Below are 18,012 nucleotides of genomic sequence, written 5' to 3' on the forward strand. Positions count from 1 at the left end.
TCCTCAATATAGCAATGTGCCTTTTTGTGAATATTTCATTAGACTTGAGGGATTTTTGGACTATAATTGTTGTAATATTTGGGAGGCTTGTGAGATTTGTTATTTTGGTTTGTTTGAGAAAACTAGGGATGAAGTTGAATGTATGCATAATGGTGAATTTAGAGCATTGTCAATTGATGATGCTTGGGATTTTTATGTTTGGTTTGCTAGGGATGTTTATGATAGGGGTAATCATGAGTCTAATATTGATATGCAATGTCTTGATTCTTCTAATATTAGCATGAATTCCCATGATTTGTCACATGATCCCTTAAGTGAACCTAAAACACATGATTTCAACTTTATTTCTCCTTTTGTTCATGATAATGAAGTGCAAGCTCAAGTTGATGCTAATGGTGTGTATCAATTTTCTTCATTATTTACCATGTCTTCTTGTGATGTGCTTCATTCCCTTAATGATGAATCTCATGTTATACATTGTGCCCCCACTCCCCAATGTGATGTATATGCTCATGATCTTAATGTTGATTCTTCCAATATTGGTTGTACTTCTTCTTCTCTTGTTGAGCCTCAACCTTCTACATCTTTTGAATCTCTTGTTGATACATTTGAGTCTCAAATTAGGCGCATTAAGCTTGATAATGAGTTTGGGCCTAGTAAGGAGATGATTCTTAATTCTATGAGAGGTCAATTAGAGATAATGAAAAAGAATGAGGAGCGTATTGAGGAGGAAAAGAGAAGAGGAGAAGAGTTAGAAAGCCAATTGTCATCCTTGATGCTTGTTTGTGATAAATCCCAATTTAATGTGTGTGTTGAGGATGATGATGATGATTTTGAGCAACCAAGAGAGTGTGAGGATCCCATTGGTGAGCATTTGAGTGATGGTGAAGGAGTTAAGAATGAAGAGAGTGTTGATATTGAAATTTCTAACCCTCTTTCCCATCTTGATGAGTTTCATGTGCATGTTTGTGACTCTTCTATCCATGAGTATTTCGACTCGATTGAGGTTATGACCAATGCATTCTTTGAGAGTCAATAGAAAACCCATAGTCTTTTAAATGAGTTCATTGAGGATGCTTCATGGGAGAGAGATGAGTTTGAAATGAATTTGCATCCATTCATGCATGGTTTTGAGATCTTAGGCTTTAAAGTTGTTGAGGGAGTTGTTCTTCATAGTTGTGATGGAGGGGATTATCTTGTTCCTCTTGGAGGTTGCATGTTTGAGGGACATGGATCTCATGAGTGTTCTTCTTTTGAGGAATCTATGATTCATTTCCATGCTCTTATTGGTGATTTGAGGCATGGTGGTGAGAAAAAGCTCATTTGTGAGACCATAGCCCCTTTTCTCTTTTCTCATACCCCTTTTTCAAGAAGATTCAACCATATCCCTTACACTCCTATTTCTCTCCCTTCATTTGTCAATGAGCCTTTTGGGGAACCTTTTGTCTATGATGATTTGTATGAAGCTCATTCGTCCCAAATTGAGGAAAAGGGTGATGTTGCCACCCAAAAATATTTTGAGAAGAGTTTGCCTTCTTTTTCTTCTTGTTCTTCTTTTTCTTTTTCTTCATATTTTGTTGAATTTTCTTTTGATTCTTCCTCTTCCTTTTCTTGGAATCTCTCTGCTCATTTGCGTGCACTATCCTTGTTGCACGTACTCTTCGCGTCATTTGCCTACCTTCTCTCCTATGAAATGTGTAGTAGTGCATTTGACAAGCTCTTGCGCGCGTTGAATTATTATTTTCTAGAGCGGTCAAGCTTGGACCTTAAGCAAGCCTTTCTCAGGGAGTAACCCGTGTTTTATTGCTTTCATTTTCTTTTCTTTTTAGAATAGATTTTATCTCATGGAAATGTTTGTGTTCCTTTTGATAGGTACATGACTTGAAATACTTTGGTGCTTCTATTTGGATCAAGAATCAAGGAAGATTGGCACCACATTTGCTAACATATAGAAGGCAAGATTCAATATTAGAGGTTGTTAGCTTTGAAAGGTTAAAATTGGGTCATTTGCGGGTATTTACACCCACCTAATATCCGGTAATATCCTTCCTTGCTCTATCTCTAGTGGATGATGACTTGTTGGACATATGTTGGTTTGATTGGATTAATCTCCTTGTTTTTCCCCTCCCGTGGAATATTTGATTTATGTTTGCGCATGTTGTCTCATTCAAGCTTGGGGGAGGGCATTCTATCATGTTTGGTGGAATGTTGATTCATATATGTCATGCACCTTTGTACATGCTTTTCCATGTTCTCATATTTTGAAAAACTCCAAAAAGATTTTTGTTTCTATCAAGGCAAAATTGCATTGTGTTTTGTTTTGTTATTGCTTTGGACATAATAACATTTGGACTTGTATACTTGAATACTTTTCTTCCTAAATGGTAGTGGTGTGCACGGTTTGAGATACGTTTGGTTGATTCTAGGATAAAGCATGCTAAGGTAGTTGTCTAGAACTAGGGGGATCATGAAACCGGATTCTACTTGTTTGTGGCATGTTGGTAGTTGCTCCCTATCTTCGATTTGACAACCTTAGTGAGTTTTTTCTACAACCATGTGAGATTTATATTTGTTCAAGCTTCCATCATATTCTTGCATGAGTGGCATGGGGTCTTTGACTTTGCAAGCCTAATCTATAAAGCTTGATGTATGATTCTTAAACCCGAGACCGAGCTATCTAGGGAGGACAAAGGCACCTTTTTCGGGGTGGTATTTTTCATTTTTAGGTTAGTTTGATTCAGATTTGTTTTTGGGTTTCCATTTGCCTTCTTGCAACCATTTGAGCCTTATACCTTATTTTGAAGCCACATCTTTAGTTCTTTGGCCTTTTGTTTCATTTTCTTTCTATTCTTGGTTTTTTGTGAAGCAAATTGATCACGTATGATGGAGTTTGTGGTGGATAAGTTGGAAATTTGGTTTTTATGAGTGCTAGTTTGTGATTAAGTCTTCTTTGTGAATAATGGCAAGTGTTTGACTAAAAGTCATCCTTAATCATAAAAGGCATGGACTAATAAATTGCATTATAGAAAAAGTCGTCCGAATTTAGCAAAAGGCGAGGACATTGCAAGTTTAAGTAAAAAGAGAAAAGAAAAAAAAATTTGAAAAAAGTAAAAATTTAAAAATATTTTGATGTATTCTTTTCTCCTTCTAAGCATTGAGGACAATGCTTCATTTAAGCTTGGGGGAGAAGCGTTTACGCTTTTTTTATATATTTCTTGTGAGTATAGCTTCAAATAATCTTGGGGGTGTTGCTTTTGTTTGGTGATTTCTTGATCGTGTTGTTAAGGATTGATCACCCTTTTGCTTCACTTTTTAGGAAAACCTCCAAATTTTAAATTTTAGCCTACCTTCACCCTTTATGCCTTATGTTACAACCTTTGGGAAAGACCTTTCGACCTAGAAAGTTGAGTCACTATTCGGGGGAGGGAATCATGGGTCATTGCCTAAGGAAAGGGGATGCGAAGTCAAGATGTCGAGTAGCCCAAAAATTTGATCTTTTTCCGGTTCCTTCGCGGAATCTATGAGATGCTCACTATGGGGAGATAAGATTAGTAGGGGGAACGCGGTAAGACCGTTTGGGATGAAAGTGGAGTGTGATAACTAGTTCCTATGCTTAGCATTTTTATGTTTCAATCAACCTTAGGTATCTTATAGCGTGCACTCCCTTACTTGTTTAGAAAGATTTGCATTCATTGTGCTTGTACATTTGCAAAAGTCCTTTCATGAACATTTGTTTGCTTTTCTTGTATTTTGTTTTCTTTTTCATGCTTTGCCTTGTTTGTATTATTATGACAGTTATGGGTAAACTCTTAGGATACCCTTACGAGAGCATCACTCGTCCTCTAGGGCGATCTAGGGGTTTAAATGGCTTGTCTTTAGTTGCTAAAATTGACCGTGATTCCTACGAAAGTGAATTAGTGTATATTCCCTTCTTCTCTAGTTTTCTCGTTTCTTTCTTTGCTTGAATAATGTCATCATTTTTCCCTTGGGTTGGATTTTGTTTTGCTCGAGGACGAGCAAAAGTTTAGCTTGGGGGAATTTGATCCATGCCATTTATGGCACCTTTAGGCAATGTTTTCTTTATATTTCTATGCTCCTTTGTAGTCGTTTATGTCGTGTTTTTAGAGAATAATGCTCGATTCGCGTGTTTTTGTGTTAGTTTAGAGAAATGCATGATTTTAATGGCTTACTTATCATTTTATTCATTTCTCGGCAATTTCTCTTGCTTCTCCGTTTCTTTGTCTTGTTTTGTAGGTACGTCGCGGGCTGTATGCATGGGAATTGAAAATAGCACCCACTAGGATCAATATGCACTTTTCGGAATTGAATTTGAGTTTGAAACAAAGGAAAACGAAGGATTGCAAAGTATCAAATAGGACCTTTGTGCATTGTTTTAGTCATATCTCACGTTCTACAGATCGGATTAGGGTTATTCAAGTTGGGTTGAATACTAGACTTGAATAGCTTTCCAATGAAAGGTCGCACACCTTCATACAATTCTTAGATCGGAAGTTAAAGCCTTCTGAAGTTGGCCCTGGAAAACTGCCGCGGGCGCGGGCTACAGTACCCGCGGGCGCGGGGTTGCTCCAGCTCCAAAACTGTCGTATTTGGGCAGTAAGAACCCGCGGTTGTCCCGAGGGCTCCCCGAGCGCGTGGGCCTTGGCCCCGCGGGCACGGGCTTGGGCCGCGGGCACGGGCTTGGGTCGCGGGCGCGGCTACGGGGTGTCCTTTCCCCTCCGTGGGCGCGGCCGATTTCTCCGCTGCCGCGGGTTTCTGGGTCTTTTACGATTTTAAGCTTCTTTTCTCCTTTTGTTTATATAGTTTTTTGTTTCCTTTATTCTTCATTCATGTAATTCTTTAGTTTTAGAATAGTTTTCTCTCTCTTAGGTTGAGAGCTTCTCTCTCTAGATTAGGAGTAGTTTTAGAGAGAGAAAGTGAGGAATTTCAATGGTGATTGAGAGATTGAAGATGCAAGTGTGACAATTGTGTTGGAGATCTTCTAAATTATCAATGAGCATTTCTAAACTCTATCTAATTCAATTGCTTTGTTTAATTTGATGTTTGTTTGGTTTGATTTTGATATTTGATGTTTGATTAGAGTAATTGTTCTTGATATTTTGTTGATTCTTGTTCTCTATAGTTGATAGTTGATTTGATGATGTTGTTTGAGTAGTTGTTGGCTAGGAATTGGGTGAAACTTGTATGATTGATTAATTGTGATTAATTTTGGAATTGTGTTGATTAATTGTTGAGATTAAAGTGACTAGTGAAGGTTTGCATGTGTGTAATTCAATTTGGCCTTGAGAATTATGCTAGATTGCATTGTAATTGCTAATGACATGAACAATTGATTTAGGAATTGCAATTATCGATTGGTTTTGATTGTGATTCTCTTAGTTTGTTATTCATAGTGAACCCTAGCTTAACAATTAGGAGATAGCTCTTTGATTCCTATTGATTGCTCTTATCACTTAGTCCTCACAACCTTTGATTGGCATGCTCTTCCCAAGTTGTTGCAATTGACATGATTACTTGTTGATCCCCATTCCTAGTGTTTTATTTCCTTGGTTACTTGTTTTGTTAGTTGTTAGTATTCTCTCTTACCTTCGTCTTCGACCTAGCTTAGGCGCATAATTGAAAGTGCTTGAACATTACCGTTCCTTTGGGTTCGACCCTTGACTTGCCTCTATACTCGTATTTAGGTTTGTTAAGTGTTTATAAATTTAGTTTGACCGAGGGAAGATTAGATAACGACCTAGTTTTCCACTTGTCATGCTGGCCTTGGCATGCCTGCTCAGATGGTGAATAATAAACCTACCTATGTCCAATATCCCGAACCCATACAAATAGTGTCCTATGACAGCTAGTTTGTTAGTTTGGGCATTATGGGCTCGTTCCTACCTAAAAAACACAAACCCGCAAATCTTTGCCAGATTTGTGGGACAGGGTGATGAATAGGTTTGGTACTAGCATGTTGGGGGTCAGGAGTAGGCAAACCAACCAAAGCATGATATATGTCACCCATTTTATAGTCTGCATGCCATTGGTGAGGTAATTCAGAATTTAATTCAAATAATTTACAAAATTCAACATAAGTTAAACTAATATTCCTATTGTTCAACCTAAAAATTAAATTCGGACTATTTCTACTACTTACAACTTGTAAAGAAGACAAGAATTCACAAGTTAGTTCTCGGTATGTAGGATAGTGCATATTCACAAATTTTCTCAGGCCAATATCATTTAAAAATCGTTTTACAAAATCATACAAACTAAATGATTCTAAAGTAGGGCGGTGTAACCACAGAGAAGGAATTACCTCACGCCCAATTAAGTGTTCTAGCCGCTCCTTTTGCTCTCGGCTAGCAATACGGATCGTCGGCTAGTACAGAAATTGCAAATCCGGGTCGTATTCCTCCCTCGAACTGGTGCTCCAACCGAAAATAGACCGAGCCCTCTTTGAAGCCATGGTAGAAATGGGTATGAAAATTTATTTGAATAAAATCTGAAAATTTTTATATGGAAATGTAGAGGATGAAGAGGGGATTACAAATATGTAAAAAGTTTTGAATTTGGGTGAGGAATGAAGGAGAAAACTTAGAGAGAAGTTAGAGGAAATTTGGGTTTTAGACAGATAAAGTTATGAAGGTAAGAGGAAATGAAGGACGAAAGAAGAAAAGAAAGAGGAAAAAGGAGCGGACGACCCACGCGCCCGGTCGGGCGGTCTGTCGCCCGGTCGGGCGATTTGAACATTTTATCCACATGGTCTCGCGCCCAGTCAGGCGGTCTGTCGCCCAGTCGGGCGATCTAATTGCTCGATTTTAATCAACTCTCACGCCCGGTCAGGCGAGGCTTGCCCGATCGGGTGATCAGAACGACCCAATTTTATATGTTCTCGCGCACGGTCAGGCGCCCTTCGCCCGATCGGGCGATCTGATGATATATTTTTCGTTCCCTTCTCGCGCCCGGTCGGGCGAGGCTTGCCCGCTCGGGCGGACGAGTAATTCCGTATACGACGATTTTTGCGCCCGGTCGAGCGCCCATCACCCGGTCGGGCGAAATCACTCGATTTTTGAACCTTGCTCTCGCGCCCGGTCGGGCCTGAGGCTAATTTTCAAAATACTTATTTTCTTATTTTCTTCAAAATTTGGCTGACTCTTTTCCTTCAAACCTGTATAAGCACTCATAAAACTCATTAAATTCCCTCATCTCTCCTCTCATAAGAAAAAAAAAAAGAACTAGTCTAAAAAGCATTAAAAATATGGGTTGCCTACCGCAAAGCACTGGTTTATCTAGGTCCCGCACGACCTTCTTAGCAAGTATAACAACTAAGACCCTTGGCCTAACGCTTGATCGGGCGGGTTCTCACCCGGTCTAGCAGTGTTTATGCTGGGACGCGGCTTCCTGACATGCCCTGTGGGGCGCCAATTCACCTTATCTGGTGGATCCTCCTTGACTTGGATTGGGGGCTCTTCAATGCTACGCACTAAAGATCCTTCTATGATCGAGGGTTGTCTCAAATTGTAATTGCATTCAACACTTTCAACTCGATCTGGCGGAACACTTACCGTAGGCTCAAATCGCACAACCTGCTTGATTGATTCCACCTTTTCGTCCTCAAAACCAAGACCAACAGTGTAGAGGGTTCTTTCTATTGCATCGACTTCGTTCTTTCATTTTTCTATCTCATCTGAAAGGGATGCAACACAAGATACCGCCTCCAAGGGGTCTTTTTCAAGAGCTTGGGGTTTGTTAGAATAATTTTCAACCACATTAACACTAAAGCATTTCTCCTCAGTCATGGAGCTTTTAAGGGTATTATTAAGATTGAAAATAACTTTATCATCTCCTACTGATAGTGTTAACTTACCACTTCTCACATCTATGATTGCTCTTGCAGTGTTAAGGAATGGTGTACCCAAAATAATTGGGGTTTGCATATCCTCAGCTATATCAAGAACAGCAAAATCAACAGGTATGTATAAAATTTACCTACTCTAATGGGGACATGTTCTAAAACACCTAAGGGGTATTTGAAAGAACGGTCGGCCATTTATAGAGTTATATTGGTAACATTTAATTTACCCATATTTAACTAGGAACACACATATAATGGTATGACACTAACGCTAGCACCCAAATCACACAATGCATTATCAATCATTAGATTGCCTATATGACAAGGGATAGAAAAACTACCTGGATCTTTTAATTTAGGTGGAGACTTGTTTTGAAGTACGGCACTACACTCTATAATGAAAGCTACTATCTCTACCTCACTAATAGACCTTTTCCTAGTCAATATTTCTTTCATAAATTTTACATATGAAGGAATTTGTGTGATTAATTCAGTGAAGGAAACTGTTACCTTCAAATCTTTCACCATCTCCATGAACTTATCAAACTGCTTATCCAAATTTGTCTTCAAGTGACGATTGGGGAATGGAAGTTTGATAAATGGCTTTGGAGCATTGTTTCTCTTGTCTGGAGTAGCCACCTTCTCTGGAGTCGTACCCTGCAATATAGAATTAGATATGTTAGTACTATCCTTTAGCCTTGAAGGGCTATCAACTACATTGTTTGGTTTAACAGAATAAAGATTAGCATTATTTAATAAATCAGGTTCATCAACTCTGGGCATAGAGGGCCCTTCATAGTTTGAACCACTCCTTAGAGTAATTTCATAGGCTTGATCCGTAGGCTTGGTCGGCTGTGCCGGCAGAGCTCCCTGTTGGCGGGCTTGTAGAGTAGCAGAGAGTTGCGCAATTTGATTATCTACAATTTTATTGTGCGCTAGGATTGAATCAATTGTCGCATCTCTACTCTCCATGTGCTTCTGCATATTAACCTACATCGCTCTAATTTCCACAAAACAAGGGTCAGAAGATGAGGAGGATTGTTGTGGTTGGTTTTTTCTGGCCAACATTGGGATGGTAATATTTCTGCTGCTATTGTTGTGGCGCCTATGGTTCTTGTGGTAGTGAATTTTGAACATTAGTACTCTGGTAGGAAAGGTACGGATGATTCTGATACCCAGGATTGTAGGTGTTGGAGTATGGGTTATTCTGCCTATAAGCTTGAAAGGCATTAACTTGCTCCACGGAACTCCTGCAATCTTGTTCCCAATGACCTAAAATACCACAACTTTCACAGAAGGCCTCATTAGAATTATTATTAATCGCAGAAACATTAGCTACATTAGCAGTGCTAAGATTATCTAATTTTTGGCATATAGAGGTCAGTTGAGCTTGCAAAAAGGATACAGAGTCAACACTATGCTTCCCCTTGTTAGCAAATCCTCTAGGATTCCCATATTGGGAATTATGTATCGCCATATCTTCAATAACCTGACCTGCATCATCAACATTAAGATTCATAAATCTCCCACTAGCTGCAGAATCTAAAATTATTCTAGAAGAATTTCCAATGCCATGTAAAAGGCTTGGATTAACTGCCATTGTGCTAAATTATGATGAGGGCATTTTCTTTGTAGGTCCTTGAACCTCTCCCAAGCCTCATATAAACATTCATCGGCTTCTTGGGCAAAGCTCTGAATCGCACTCCGTAGTACGGCTGTTCTCTCTGCAGGATAATACTTGTTATAAAATTCAAAACAAGAGTTTCCTAGTCAGTTATACCAAGTGTAGTTCTATTTAATCCATTAAACCACAATTTAGCTTTTCCAATTAAAGAAAAGGGATAAAGAATCTCCCTGATTTTGTCTTGAGTGACCCCGGCTTGCCTGATGGTATTGCAATATTGACAATAGTCGGCAATGTGAAGATTTGGGTCTTCACCCTTGGCTCCACTAAATTCCTTCCTCTCTATCATCGTTATAAATTGGGGTTTAATTTCAAATTGTACCCCATCAAGAGCCGGAGTAGGAGTGAGATGTTGAAAATCTGTGAGCTTTGGTTGTGAGTAATCACTAAGCTTCTTTGGAGCCGTCATATCTGATTCTAGATCTGATGATACCTCTGAATCGCTAGAACCAGTTGGAGGGTCTCGGTGATTATTGTTATCACAAGAATCCGCCAGAATTCGCTTTTTAAGATTTTTCTGTTTATGGAAGGAACGTTCGATCTCAGGATCGAATGGGATGTACCTTCATCTTGAACACCTGGGCATAAACAAAAAACTAGAAGCAAATGTGAGATTTTCCTCAAAGAACTAACGTTCTCTAAGACAAAAAAGAAAATAACCTAGACTACAAAAATATTCAGAAATAAAAATAAAACCGTTTCCCCGGCAACGGCGCCAAATTTTGACAGGGTAAAGTCGTATCCCCAAATCAAAAGTACCTAAATCCTCTAACTAATGTAGATAGGGAAGTAGGGTCGAATCCACAGAGAAACGGATCTTTCTATTCCTAATTAACTAATATGATCTAGATTATGAGGTAACCAATATTTATATTTGAATAATGAACTAAACTACGGACATCAAGAATAAGGAGAAAATAATATATAAAATGATCTAGGGCATAGGCTCACCAATAAATAATATTCCAGGGTAGAATATAATAATCATTCATCAATGCATATATTAATCAGATTATAAAGGGCTTTCGCTACGTATTATAATCACACAATTAATTTACCGGTATTAAATCTCATCTTTTGAATCTCGACCTAACCATTTATAAATTAACCTGCCTATTGAAACTAGACCTAAACATCAATTCTCATTTGTCGAATCTCGAATCAATATTGTCAAACTCATGCATAAAAGATCAGGCCTAATCTAGTCACAGAGCATTAAATCAATCAATAGTAAATTAATCTAGCATTGATAGTTAACAACAATAAATTACCCCTTTATATTATTTATGGATCCCCATAAACCCTAGAATGAAAACTACTCACACATAATAGAAACTAAACTAATCAAAGCAATAAAGAAAGACATGATCAAAGGAATGAAATAAACAACTAAGATTAAAAGAAGAGAAATCGTTACCAAAATAAATCTGAAATTAAGAGTAGATTAAGAACAAAGGTTTTAGAGAAAGAAAATCTAAGAAAACAATTAAGAGAGTAAAGAAAGAGTAAAAAGAGAGAGAGAGAGAGAGATCGAGAGAGAGAGAAAGAGATCCCTAAAATCGTATTACGAAGGAGTATTTATACTACGTACAAATCCTAAACTAAAAAAAACTTAAACGACGAAATTAACTACTAATATTTACACGCCCCCGATCGGGCGAGGCACCGCCCGATCAGGCGTGCCTTTTTGCTCTTCAGGTAAACTCTCGCGTCCGGCCGGGCGCGTCACCGGGCGCCGACCTTCGCTTCTCCCGCCCGGCCGGGCGCGCCTCCGGGCGCCAGCCTCTTTGGCTGGGCGGCTCTCTTGGGCCACTAATTGGACTACGATTGGGCTCCAATTCTTCGAGCTAATCTGGGTTTCCTCTATGGGTCTTGAATTCTCGGTCCAAATGCCCTGGTATCACACATTCCGAGCCCTTAATCACTGGTTCGATGACTCTAACCGGCCCTAGGCTATAAAATTTGGTCGTGCTTCTCCAATGCTCGTGATTGCTCCAAAATATCTCGGTAAAATACTCCAAAAGTGTAATTCCCTACAAAATTCAACCAAATCTACGAAAACACTAGAAAACACCAATTAGTAATAAAAGTGGCTCTAAAGAGCCTAAAACACTACTAATTATGACCAAGGGACGGGGGTAAAATACTATATAAAATAGACACATCAAGAGGACAACACAAGGATTAAGCTATGCATAATCAAGGATCTTAAATTCCGCTCAACAAGATTGATGAAGGCTTGAACAATTTAAACCTCACATGGGATGGGAAGTAAGCAAATACCAACTAAAGGGCTTCATATCAACTATAGAGAGCAATACCATCTTACAACTTTCCCATGAACTAAGGGTTCAAACGTCCTCAATAGATCTTAGCCTTACTACCTTAGCTTAAAATTTGTCTATCTCAACCATAAGCACCCTTGTACCGTGTAAGCCATCGTAAATTAGGAAGACAATTATTCATTGGCACATCATAAAACAACCAATTCCAAATGCATGAGTGTAGGGAATATTTCAAGCATCATCCCTAAACTTTAACCCCACTGTGATCATACACTTAAGTATTGTAGCGTCCAAAGGGAAAGAAGATGGAGCAAAAAAATCGCCAACAAGTTTTAGGAACTTGTAAACCGTTCACGAGGTGAAGGTTACACCCCTTAACGATCCAGAAGATCGTCAACTCCAATAGGTCTGGAACCATGACTGGTAGTTCGGGGATGAAGGTACAAATCCAACCTAAAAGAGATTGAACCTACCTTAATAATAAGCCTCTACTTTATTCTGATCGTATTCATGTGCGCTTTCTAACTAACATGCAATCAATAGATTTAACCCTAAACCTGTTTATCTATGTTGGTTGAATATTAATGCACAAATAAATCTATTATTAGCGATCACTTGAATTATAATCATATTAACCCTAAACAAGATTATTAATTACCTTATTAAGCGTGATTATAAGTACCAAATTCCCTTTAAGCATGCATAAAAGGTGTGATCAAGCAATAACAATAAATATCAAGCAACATAATAATAACAATAATCATCATAATTATCATAATCATGTTAAAGCATAATATATAATAATAGGATCCTAGGCATGATACTAACAAGATTAATAACAAATCCTAGCATGTCACTTAACAATAAAAATCAAATATATAGCCCAAACATGATACTAACATGATATTAGGAAGGAATTAAGACGCATCATAACAATCATACTTGATTTAAGGAACTTATTCTTTACCCTAAACATGATACTTGGAAGATCAAAACGCCCTAAAATGACACTAGGAATCATAATAACAACCTAGACATGATTTCTAAGAATCATAAAATCAATAAATCAATTAAAGCACTTACTTGGATGCCTCGTATCTCTTTCTAATAACAAAATACACACGTTAGTAACTTCAAGGAAAATAACAATCAAATAATTAAATTAAATAATTGAATTAGAGATTTGGGACCAAACCCTCAAAAATTAAAACCTTTCACATCTAGGGCGAAGGCAACTTCGAATTTGGCTAGGTGTTTCTTGATCTTGTGAATGCGGAATTTTGTAGAGAAAGCTAGAGAGAGAAGAATTCTTGAAAGCTAGAGAGAATAAGAATTGTTGATATTTGATGATAGAAAACGGAGATTTTAGGAGGCTATTTATAGAGAAAATCAGCCAAACGGATAGAAAAACAAGTTAGAGTTTCGACGAGAATAAAACAGGTTAGCGCCAGACGCTGAACATTAGCGTCAGGCGGTAAGGCTATCGCCTGGCGCCAAGCATTAGCGCTAGGCGCTAATCCTTGTCAACCGGCGCTAATCATTAATTTCACGCGTTTTCTTAATTTGATAAAATTTAGCCGTACAGAAGGGAAAAATCGTATTTTCCTCAAAAACACTCTTTTATTCTGATTAAAACTCTAAAAAAGTCAACCAAAGTCAATTTATCAATGCTAATTGAATTAGGAATGAAAAAAATCTTCTAGAGGAATCTAGAAGACTAAAATCAATTCTAATTGCATTAGGAATGATAAATCCATATTAGGCCCTCCTCTAGATCATTGGGGCGCATATAAGGACCAAACCAGGCCCACTTCAGTAATTTGGCCATAACTTCCTCATTATTCATCGGAATTGGGCTTATAATATATCGTAAGAAAGCTCTTTTCAAACCCCATCCAACTACACCATTATTGGACCCTTGCTATGGACCAAACCAAACTGGATTGTCTGTTTTCTTTAAAATAGGTTTTTAAAAACAGAAAGAAAAGGATAAAAAACTATCCGCATCACTAGACTTTCCACACTTTTACTTCATTCGATTATGATTCGACGTGAAAGGTACTCATCACCGGGTTTGGTTTTGGGGAGACACAAATGGGTGTCTACAATGAGCAAATTTCAAATTAAAATCATTTCATTTTGTCATGGTCATGTTTGTAACACAAAAAGGAAAACAAAACAAAAGGGAAGAGGAAGAGGAAGAAATATAAAGGGTTAATAAATTAGGCATAAAATCCAAATAAATCCCAATCGTCAAACTATTGATCGTTGATAACAACATCAACGATACCAGGCTCCTTAGAACCAAATTCAAATAACCTCGAACCAATCAACTTCTTCCTAAACTAATCCTAATCTAAGCACTCAAAGAGAAAGAAAATAGAAGAGAGGAAAGGTCTCATGAAACGCCGCTTGAAATGGAATACAAGATAAATCATACAATCTCACCAAGGGAGCTCATGTTGCCCCTTAACTTCCTTTGTCTCAATTTCCAAGCTTGAAAAGCGAGCCAAAACAAAAGAAACTACTAAGATAAAACAAGAAAAAAAATTTAGTAATCAAAGAAGGAGACTAAAGCTATAAACAAAAGGAAGAAATAGAAATAAAAAAGCTATCTACAAAGTTTGGATTAAGGGACTTTGGATTGTCGGGAATTTGGATTTTTCCTTGGGAGCATCTTTGTCTACACAAAACTCAAAAACTCATCAAATTATCAATAAAAATCATCATAAAAACATCATCATCATCATATACAAAAAATCATCATCATCAACAAATCATTATAATCATCATCAACTACAACAAAACTATTATCCTCAATGGTCTTCCTCATGCACAAGCTACTATCCTACCACACTACCCTCCTATGCACACTTCAACCAACCAAATGGAACATCCTCCCCCACACTAGCCTAATGCACGTCCCGAGCAAAACTTAAAAGCGAGAAATTTTTGGGGGGAGGTAAGGGAACCCTCATCTCGGGCTCCTATCTCCTTGCTCCCTAGGGGGGTTATCGAAATCAAACCCGCGAGTATCCATGAATGGGTGGAAAGGTTGGTTGAAATGCTCATAGGGCCACCCTTTGTCACCATAACCACCATCAAAAGGGTTTTGGGTGGATGTAGAAGACGGGTCATAGGGCAGATTATATCCACCCGGACGATATGGATCGTAAGGTGGGGTGCCAATACGTTGGGAAGGGTCGATGGGACCTTCCCAATAGGGGTAGACATTGGGGGTAGGGTTGTTGGGGTCATAGGGGTCCCAATGAGGAACCGGACCCTCTTGAGGAGGGTGGTAGGGATAGTTAACATAGGGCGCTTGAACGCCCGCTTGCACAAGATTGTCATAATTCATCCTTTCATAGTACCCCCATTGTTCAATGGAAGTTTGGTTATCACGGCGGATATCCTCAAGGATACTACGGATGGCATTTGTATCGAAATGAGGAAAGGAAGAAGAAGAAGATGCCTCACCTCCCTCTCTAAAAGGGGAACGGGTTGCTTTAGGTGGTGGACCGGTTGAGAATGTGGAATAGCATCCCAGGTTCGGTTCCTCCTCAAGTCGTCAGGGATGAACTGCCGGGTGATCCTCTATTTTAGAGGATCGAAATGGTCCACCGAAGTGAGATTGGGGTCCGGAAGGACACACCATTCTTCCTCTTTGTCCACCAAGAGGATAAACTTGCGTTTGTTGGTTGTGTAGTTGATGAAACGCTGTTGACGGAGAGCGATGATGGAAAGAGCATAAGGAGGACACCCTTCGGCCGCTTCCTCTCTATTTTGGAGCACGTATGGGAGCAATTCTATTTGGTCCTTGTAGGCCCCATCCTTCAAGGAAAGTCCAATAAGAGTGATCATGCCCCTCATGTGAATGTTGTCACTTAGACGGTTATCACAAGTGTCCAAAAGCCGTTGGATAAAAGTGGAGGAGCATTTGGAACTTTATGCGTTGAGGGTTTTCGGCTAAAAAGAGGCAAGCCACCTCATCTTTCACCATAGAGCCGAGATTTGCCTTGAAGAATACAGCATATTGAAGAAGCCGAGTGAAGTATCTCATAGCAATATGGATGATGTTGTTGACTTTGGCAGTGTTAGTGCGGAAATTGGCCTTAGAGGATATTCTCCTGCACTACTCTTGCTCATTGTATGGGATGTGATGAGTTGAGGTCCTCTCGGAAGGGTGATCAAGCCCGGTTGCATTCCAATGGAAGATTTCATTTAGATCACTCTCGGTTAGAGAATGATCCTCATTGAACATGCGGAAGTGAATAACAAGTTGAGGTTCATTGCCATCATCATCCTCTTATAATACTTCCATACTGAGAGAAGCAAGGAACTCCAATTAAACTCGCTCTTAAGTGTGATTGAAAAGGTTGATGAAGTCACCCCACCCAATGTTTTAAGCAAGCCGGACCACTTCGTCCAAGATGCCGAGTCTCCTCAAGGTTGTAGCACAGAAGAACCTTGTTGATCAAATTGGACGAGAGATAAGTGATTGGTAGACATTCTAGAAATGCTTATTGGGAGCAATGATGTCGTGATCGTTAATGCCCGACAGAGGTGGGAAACAGGGTGTTGAAGGCTCGCCCGCCCTCTTCCTCTTGGACTTGCTTTTACTTTTGCCAAATATTATGACTCTACAAAATAACCAAGAAATAACATTAGGAAGACGCAAGCCAAGAGGTGTCATAAAAGGCTTGCCAAGATAAAAAGTGTATGCATGAAAGTAATATCCATTAATTATGAAATATATGTAGAGGATAACAACAATACAACTCAAGGCATTAATAAACACTTATGAACCAAGGCAAGAACGAAAGTTCATTGGCATTCATATGCAAATCCTAAGAAAGTCTTGGTGAAATTCGGCATGATGTCCCCTAAATTCATGACAATCACTCACAAACCATCAACATCAAACCAGAACAATGAATAACAATCTCAAAACTACATCTATCCAACTCATGAATTTCTCAATCAAAAAGTAGCAGCAAAAACAACCTAATGTGAAATCAACATATTCAAGCAAATACATTGAAACCAAAAAAAAAATCAAGGTATACATGCATAATCATCATAAAGCAAGTTCTACTATCAACAACCAATCAATTGCAACAAGGAAATCCAAAGAACCACAAACATCAAACAAGCCATTACTAACAATCTCAATATTACCACAATTCATACTTTAACATGTAAAACATGGTAAAACTAAGAGAAATTAACAAAATGAACTTGAAAAATCAAGAAAAACCAAACCACAATTGGTTGGAAGCAAGTAGAAACTCAAAAACAGCAATTAACTCAAACCCTATAAATTGGGGAAACTTTGAAAAGGTGGAGTTTTCTGAGGAATTTCGGGTGTAGATTATAAAAATTGAGTAAAAGATGAAATATAAATGAGACATAGAGAAGATTTGAGTGATTTTGATAGAGATTTGAGGTTGAAATGGGGTGTGACAATGGAGTTTTAGAGTGAGAATGAGAAGAGAAGAGAGAGAGAGTCGAATGAGGGTGAATGGAGAAGAAGAGTTGTGCGGCTTTTCTTTGCCTTTAAAAAAAATTGCACGACAAAGGTTCGGTCGAACCTTGGGTAGGTTCGGTCGAACTTTAAACAGAGTTCGGTCGAACTACCTCAAGGTTTGGTCGAACCTACTCTCAAACTTTAAATTCAAAAATTGGGCAGAAAGTTTTCAGATTTTAGTTCCGAAATAGGAGCGGCCGAACTTCAGATAGTTCGGTCACACCAAGGTTAAGTTGAACCACCCCTGGGTTCGGTCGAACCTACTCTGAATCTTTAATTTCTGCAATTCTGGCAGAAAGTTTTTCAAATACACTTCCAGAGTAGGAGCGGCCGAACTCAAGAAAGTTCGGTCTAACTTTTTACAAGGTTTGGTCGATCGATCCACCCAATTTTTCAAAAATTCTCATTTTGCAGTAGTTTTGCTTCTAAATTGAGAGTATTCGAACCGCAATGGAGCTCGCTCGGACTTCCCTCAAAAAGAAAAGCTTCAAAATATGCACAAAAACTTCTCTTCAAAACACACTAAAATACCATACAATCATGCCAAAGGCAAGGCATACCAACGATTCCAACACATCAAAACCTAAAACACATAAATCCATCAATCAAAATTTGTAGATAGAAAAATTAAAGCATCAAGAAAAGAGAAGAGTAGAAA

General features: G+C 38.6%; 1 non-coding gene across 1 annotated transcript; it reads left to right on the plus strand.

Annotated features, from left to right (window-relative positions):
- Positions 1–9,464: 9,464 nt before the first annotated feature.
- LOC145606792 (small nucleolar RNA R71) lies at positions 9,465–9,571 on the plus strand. Its single transcript, XR_014105434.1, has one exon. It is a non-coding gene; the product is annotated as a small nucleolar RNA R71 (small nucleolar RNA).
- Positions 9,572–18,012: the final 8,441 nt, after the last annotated feature.

The sequence above is a fragment of the Chenopodium album genome, chromosome 2, assembly GCF_948465745.1.
Source record: "Chenopodium album chromosome 2, dcCheAlbu1.1, whole genome shotgun sequence".
Classification (NCBI taxonomy): domain Eukaryota; kingdom Viridiplantae; phylum Streptophyta; class Magnoliopsida; order Caryophyllales; family Amaranthaceae; genus Chenopodium; species Chenopodium album.